General features: G+C 45.3%; 1 non-coding gene across 1 annotated transcript; it reads right to left on the reverse strand.

The window, feature by feature from the left end:
- Window positions 1-3,893: 3,893 nt before the first annotated feature.
- Window positions 3,894-3,966, reverse strand: trnak-cuu (transfer RNA lysine (anticodon CUU)). Its single transcript has one exon. It is a non-coding gene; the product is annotated as a tRNA-Lys (tRNA).
- Window positions 3,967-8,166: the final 4,200 nt, after the last annotated feature.

Consider the following 8,166-nt stretch of genomic DNA (forward strand, 5'->3'; position numbering starts at 1 on the left):
TTAAATCTAGTAAGACCCGTCCCTTGATTCAGTTTTCACTGACCTTGCCTTAGGAAGGCTATATTGGCTTTGGAGGGAGCACTGTGTCGGTTTCCCAGAATGATACCTGGATTCCAAGGTTTAAATTAAGATATGAGATTACACCCACTGGAAATTAGAGGGTCGAGCAGTGATTTGATCAAAATTTTCAAGATAATAAGGGAACAGCTAGAGTAGATAGAGAGAAATGATTCCCGCTGGTTGGGGAGTCCCAGACTAGTGGTCATAGTCTAAATATTAGAGCCAGATGTTTCAGGAGTGAAATTCGGAAATATTCGAACACACACAGGGTGGGAGAGGTTAGGAACTCCCTTCTGCAAAGGTCAGTTGGTGCTGGGTCAGTTGTTCATTTTACATCTCATTTTGACCAAAGGTATTAAGGAATATGGGCCAAAGGCGGGTATATGGAGTTTGCTCACAGACCAGCCATGATCTCATTGAATGGCGGAACCGGCTCAAGGGGCTGAATGGACCTCCTCCTGTTCCTGTGTAACAGGCTTGAGGGGCTGAATGGCCTCCTCCTGTTCCTGTGCAACAGGCTCGAGGGGCTGAATGGGTCTCCTGCTGTTCCTGTTTATCAGGCTCGAGGGGCTGAATGGGCCTCCTCCTGTTCCTGTGTAAAAGGCTTGAGGGGCTGAATGGCCTCCTCCTGTTCCTGTGCAACAGGCTCGAGGGTTGAATGGGCCTACTTCTGTTCCTGTGTAACAGGATCAAGGGGTTGAATGGGCCTCCTCCTGTACCTGTGCAACAGGCTCGAGGGACTGAATGGGCCTACTCCTGTTCCTGTGCAACAGGCTCAAGGGCTGAATGGGCCTATTCCTCTTCCTGTGCAACAGGCTCGTGGGGCTGAGTGGGCCCACTCCTGTTCCTGTGTAACAGGCTCGAGAGGCTGAATGGGCCTACTCCTCTTCCTGTGTAACAGGCTCGAGGGGCTGAATGGGCCTCCTCCTGTTCCTGTGTAACAGGCTCAAGGGGCTGAATGGGCCGCATTCTGTACCTGTGTGCAAGGTCTGGGAAACAAAGGGAGGTGATATGAGAAAACATAAACGAAATGGTATTGTGTTAAAAGGGAAGCAGAAGGATTGAGTGATTTACACACAGAATTCTTTGAAGCTGGGTAAATAAGTTGCTAAGTTGTTTAAAAAGAATACAGGGCCCTTGGCTTGAAATGTAGTGAAATAGAGGGCACCAGCGAGGAAGTTATACCATACCTTTTCAATCCCGGTTTACGCCTCAGTTGGAGAACTGTTTACAGTTCTGAGCACCAGAATTTAGGAAGGATATCAAGGCATTGGAGAGAACGTAAGAAATATATCAGAAATATTTTCTATTGGTCTTGAAGACACAAACACAGGCATTCATCGAGAATCAACCTGCAGGTGACCACACACAGATTAAAGAGCCAGAGAGACCGAAAGAATCGGGAAACACCGGCAAGTAGACAAGAGATATTGAAAAGGACTGAAATCACGGTGCGATCAGAAAATTGACGGCCCAGCTGTGGTTAATGACACGGCTTTTGATGATTGATCTCCGTACAAGCCTTGAAATTACGGAGAACCGGTTTCGTGGTTTGAAGCTCGAGATAAACCAACGGCGCGATGCCAACAGGCGCCTGGCAGCAATCAGCGACAGGAAGATGCAATATATGCAGGCCCGGCTAGCTCAGTCGGGAGAGTATAAGACTCTTAATCTCCGGGTCGTGGGTTAGAGCCCCATGTTGGGTGAATTATTTTCCTTAAACTTTTATGGTGCTTTCCCAGGAAAACATCATAAATGAACCCATAATCTTCTTTTGCACAATGAAAGAAATGCGAACTGAGGGAGAGTTGATCATTTAATCATTTATTCTGTGCTCTGTATAAGAACACAAGAACCAGGAGCAGGAGTCGGCCATTTGGCCCTTCGAGCCTGCATTCTTTTGCACTGAAACAAATTATAACCGTGTTTTTAAATGAGCAGTGCGAGATATTTAGAGGGCAAATTTCAATGCTTCACAAAACCATTCCTTTCGCGACAGCCAACCAGGGTCGGTTCCCAGTTTGAGAAGTAACTTTGATATCACTGTTTGTAATTGAAATGGCGTCATTTTATTAAGTTCGTTGGATGTCGCAAAGCACTTCAGAGTGGTGTCAAACAAATGAGTTTGCAATTAAAAACACTGAATGTCAGGAGTGGGATTTGAACCCAAATTTCCAGAAGAGACTGTGAACTGAACACAGCACCTGAGACCGCTTTGCCATCCTGACTGGTGGAAGTTTCAGATACAAGTTATTGCTCTGGAAAGTTACAGACCGGGCACTTGTTCAGTGTGACTGGAAGGCCCAGTGACCACGATATTCTCTCCCCCGGGGTTTTCCTGAGCCTGTGCTCGGTGTGTGGGGAGCTTTGGTCCGGATCCGAGGTCGCTTGCATCATGTGACAATGCACCTCGGACTGCTCTTGTTCCATTTTATCGCACATACGTTTTTGGTTCAAAAATAATATCAGAAGTGGGACATGCACCCACATCTCCAGAGGAGACAATAATCTGAACACAGAACGGCCATCTTGCCGATTCAGTGCTGTGTGTGGCTACCTGTATGTTGATTTAGAACTTTTGTGTCCTGTCACATGAAATAAATGAGGGCAGCAGGCGTATCGCTGCCTGACACCCGGGAAACAGTGAGACAGACATTGCATTGTGATCAGGTTTAATCACAGCAAAATCTGCTGTCAGGAGCTGAAAAGGAGGAAGAGCTGAAAAAACACAAGAAAAAAGCTAAGAAATGTCAGCAATTGTGGTAAACTCTTAAATGTGTTTCCTGCTTGTTTCGTGGTGCGGTGCTCACAGAGGGAGCCCAGATTCAGAAAGTAACTCTTTCATTCAAAATCTTTAAAATAATGACATGCAACTAATTAAACTGTGTGTCGGGGGATGGGGATGGATGAAGATTATTTGTTTTATTCCCCACTCATTAACCGACAGCGTTTTTTTGTAGAATTGCTGCTGAGGGACAGTGGAAACTTCAATATCTGAACTTTAATTATTTAAGGATTTTGAATCATTGATGAAGTTTTATCCCCTATCTGACTTTACTCACTCTGTATGTTGGAGACTGGTTAAAAATGTTCAGTGCTCATGCGACAAGGAACCTGGGGCGACTTTTGTTCAATTTATTTCACAGCAAAAATAGTCTCCAAAATGATGTTTCCACCCGTGCTCGAACCAGAGACCTTTCGCGTGTAAGGCAAACGTGATAACCACTACACTGCAGTTAAAGTAATCTAAGGTATAAAACCAGAGCTTTAACCTACAGAGCTGGCCGATACTTCAGGAGCTGGTTTTACGAGAATAGAATGATGGTGCTATATTTCGGAAGGCTGTGAGTTTGGCAGGAATTGATCTCGGGTTTCACAGACTTTACACATCGGAACAGGAGATGGCCATTTCGCAGCGAGTGGTTAGGATCTAGAATGCACGGCTTGAAAGGGCGGTGGAGTCACTCTCAATCTTATCTTTCAGACGGGAGTTGGATAAGGGTCTGAGGGAAAAACAATTGCAGAGCTACAGAGAAAGAGCGGGGGAGTGGAACTCGCTGAGAGTCGGCACGGGCTCGATTGGCCGAATGGCCTTCCGTGCTGTAACCATTCCATGATTCGATAAGTTAGTGGCACATTTCATAGTGTGGGTGGGAGCACAACATTGCAAGGGGACATGGATTGAGTCGGCAAAACGAGAGGCATCTGATTCAGGAGATTCGTGGCGCGCTGAAATTTCGGAGTTCAATGACTTTGAAAGGAACATTTTTGTTTTGTGCCGTTTCGGTCAGAGGTTTCCCATGAAAGCAACATTAAATGAAAAGAAATACAATCGCCCAACGTGGGGCTCGAACCCACGACCCTGAGATTAAGAGTCTCATGCTCTACTGTCTGAGCTCGCCAGGCTTCTGTCCAACGCGGGTTTTTATCACTCATTGCAGCCAGGCGCCTGTAGGCTCCGCCCCAGGTATTGAATCTGGCTGTTGAAGAACTGCCATAGTCTTCTTCAATGGTGAACCAGGCTCGAGGGGACGAATAGCCAAATCGGCCCCGAATCCTTACGTGTTTATGATTAGCTCCTTCAGGGTAAACGAGCCAAAGGAGTACAGCGGAAACGTTACAAGGACACCCTCAAAGTGTCCCTGGTAAAGTGCGACATCACCACTGACACCTGGGAGACCCTGGCCGCAGACCGCGCGAGGTGGAGAAAGTCCATCCGGTAGGGCGTTGAGCTCTTTGAGTCTCCACGCAAGGAGCATGAAGAGACCAAGCGCAGGCAGCGGAAGGAGCACGCGGCAAACGAGTCCCACCGACCCCTTCCCTCGACGTATGTCTGTCCCACCTGTAACAGGGTCTGTGGCTCTCCTATCGGAATGTTCAGCCATCAAAGGACTCACTTTATGATGGAAGCAAGTCCTCCTCGATCCCGAGAGACTTCCTCTAATGGTGTCTATGATTTGTGGTACACTGCGGAAACATCTCCACTTTAAGCACCAGATTACCAGAATTATACCCAATGGCGACGGCACAAAAGTTCCTCATCTGCTCAGAGAAAAATATATCATATGACAATAGAATTTTATGAATTAATTAATGATGTTTAAATCAATGCTTCTTTTTTTTTTGCATAGGAGATGCATAAAGATGTGTAAAATAGATGAACTATTTTTTTATAAGGTTTTGAATTAAAAGTACAATTTCCCTGACCACGAACCGCGGCGGCGAGAGCACTAAATCCTAACCACTGGACCATCAGGGAACCCAGTTTGGACACAGAAGCAGTGGTTTTATCGAGGTTCACATCGAGCAGCTTCGTAACACAGGACTCTGTGCTCTATGGGCTGTTAGGAAGAACACACACATCACCTGTTGCTGGAGGGCTATCAACTCAATCAAAGTGACCACGAGGTGATTTGAACACGTAATTTTCGGATCTGAAGTCAAACACACTACAGTTGCTCCATCAGAGCTCCACAGTGAACTGGAGATGTTTGTCTATATGATGGTTCTGTAATACAAGGGGCTTTAAAATCTCCGGCCATTCCCACCAGGTATCACAAGCAGAGCTCACCTGACAGGCACCGTATAGTTTCTTCTTAAACTTTTCTTTTGCTTTCATGGGAAACCATCATAAATTAACCCCTCACGTTCTTTGGCACAATCAAACAAATGCTAACTCAGGAACAGTCCATACTTCAATCATTTGTCTTGTGCTTTGCATCTTAACTCGAAAACCATATCCCATTTTACTCACTGTATTGTAGCTTTCTGGTTCAAAATCTACATTGCCGATGACACCACGAATCTGGGGCAACTTTTATCAAATTTAACAGCACCGGTTATTCCTACCGTGCACACAAAATATAATCAGTAGTGAAGATAAAATCCCACCGTGCGTATTTTCAGATTCAGCGCAGCAGCATTTCAAATAAAGTTTACACTGAAAAGATTTGCAAGTGTTGCTTGTATTTGTGTCTTTAATTAAACTTTGTGGCGTCTGACTCCCATTCATGCCACTGCTGAATAAGAAAGGAGGGTTTACATTGACCAGACTGCACTGCCCCTGATATTTATGAGCTCATCCTTTATATTCAGTGGTTACTCACCCTTTGATGGGCTGCAGTATAGCGGATATCACGTTGGCCTCACATCGAGTACTGTTGAGGGGGATGACTCATCAGGGGAGGGTAGCAGCAGCCAAGTTCTTGGCACCATGGCTGGCTCTGCTGCACAGAAGGGCAGGAAAAATAGTGGGACAGCGATAGTGATAGGGGATTCGATTGTAAGGGGAATAGATAGGCGTTTCTGCGTCCGCAACCGAGACTCCAGGATGGTATGTTGCCTCCCTGGTGCAAGGGTCAAGGATGTCTTGGAGCGGGTGCGGGACATTCTGAAAAAGGAGGGTGAACAGCCAGTTGTAGTGGTGCACATTGGTACCAAAGATTTAGGTAAAAAAAAGGGATGAGGTCCTACGAGATGAATTTAAAGAGCTAGAAGCTAAATTAAAAAGTAGGACCTCAAAAGTAGTAATCTCGGGATTGCTACCAGTGCCACGTGCTAGTCAGAGGAGGAATCGCAGGATAGCTCAGATGAATACGTGACTTGAGCAGTGGTGCAGCAGGGAGTGATTCAAATTCCTTGGGCATTGGAACCGGTTCTGGGGGAGGTGGGACCAGTACAAACCACTCGGTCTGCACCTGGGCAGGTCCGGAACCAAAGTCCTAGGGGGGAGTGTTTGCTAGTGCTGTTGGGCAGGAGATAAACTAATATGGCAGGGGCATGGGAACCAATGCAGGGAGACTGAGGGAAACAAAATGGAGACAGATACAAAAGACAGAAAGGAGATGAGTAAAAGTAGAGGGCAGAGAAACCCATGGCAAAAACCAAAAAGGGCCACTGTACATCAAAATTCTAAAGGGTCAAAGTGTAATAAAAAGGCAAGCCTGAAAGCTCGGTGCCTCAATGCGAGGAGTATTCGAAACGCAGGAGAGGGCTCTGAGCTAGAGTGGGTGAGAGCGCAGATAAACAGGACCCCAAGAAAGAATGTAAAAGGCAGGAGGCAACAGAGCAGAGTAGCACTGGGGTAATTGTAAACCACAAGGTGATAGGAAGGGACAATATGTATGAATATAAAGGGGCTGCAGGAGGGGTCAAATCTAAAAATCATGGATTAAAAACTAGTATTAAATACTTTACCTAAATGCACGCAGCATTCAAAATAAAGTAAATGCGTTGACGGCACAAATCATGACAAATAGGTATGATTTGGTGGCCATTACAGAAACGTGGTTGCAGGGTGGCGAAGACTGGGAATTAAACATACAGGGGTAGGTGAGAATTCGGAAAGATAGACAAGAAGGGAAAGGAGGTGGGGTAGCTCTCTTAATAAAGGATGATATCAGGGCAGTTGTGAGAGATGATATTGGCTCTAATGAACAAAATGTTGAATCATTGTGGGTGGAGATTAGAGACAGTAAGGGGAAAAAGTCACTGGTCGGCGTAGTTTATCGGCGCCGAAATAATAACTTGACGGTGGGGCGGGCAATAATCAAGGGAATAATGGAGGCATGTGAAAAAGGAACGGCAGTGATCATGGGGGATTTTAACCTACATATTGATTGGTCAATTCAAATCGCACGGAGTAGCCTGGAGGTGCAATTCATAGAATGCATACAGGATTGTTTCTGAGAACAATATGTTACAGAAGCTACAAGGGAGCAAGCTATCTTACATCTGGTCCTGTGCAATGAGACAGAAATAATAAACGATCTCCTAGAAAAAGATCCTCTCGGAATGAGTGATCACAGTTTGGTTGAATTTGTAATATAGATTGAGGGTGAGGAAATAATGTCTCAAACGAGCATACAATGCGAAAACAAAGGGGACTACAGTGGGATGAGGGCAGAGTTGGCTAAAGTAGACTGGGAACACAGACTAAACGGTGGCACAATTGAGGTACAGCAGAGGACTTTGAAGGAGCTCTTTCATGGTGCACAACAAAAATATATTCCAGTGAAAAAGAAGGGCAGTAAGAGAAGGGATAACCTGCCGTGGATAACCAAGGAAATAAAGGAGAGTATCAAATTAAAAACCAATGCGTATAAGGTGGCCAAGGTTAGTGGGAAACTAGAAGATTGGGAAAATGTTAAACGACAGCAAACAATGACTAAGAAAGCAATAAAGAAAGGAAAGATAGATTACGAAATTGAACTTGCGCAAAACATAAAAACAGATAGTAAAAGCTTTTACCGACATATAAAATGGAATAGAGTGACTAAAGTCAATGTTGGTCCCTCAGAAGATGAGAAGGGGGATTTAATAATGGGAAATGTGGAAATGGCTGACATCTTAAGCAATTATTTTGCTTCGGTCTTCACAGTGGAAGACACAAAAACCATGCCAGAAATTGCTGGTCACAGGAATGTGGGAAGGAAGGACCTTGAGACAATCACTATCACTGGGCGGGTAGTGCTGGACAGGCTAATGGGACTCAAGGTAGACAAGTTCCCTGGTCCTGATGAAATGCATCCCAGGGTATTAAAAGAGATGGCGGAAGTTATAGCAGATGCATTCGTTATAATCTTCCAAAATTCTCTGGACTCTGGG

This window comes from Pristiophorus japonicus, unplaced genomic scaffold, assembly GCF_044704955.1.
Source record: "Pristiophorus japonicus isolate sPriJap1 unplaced genomic scaffold, sPriJap1.hap1 HAP1_SCAFFOLD_109, whole genome shotgun sequence".
In the NCBI taxonomy this organism is placed as follows: Eukaryota; Metazoa; Chordata; class Chondrichthyes; family Pristiophoridae; genus Pristiophorus; species Pristiophorus japonicus.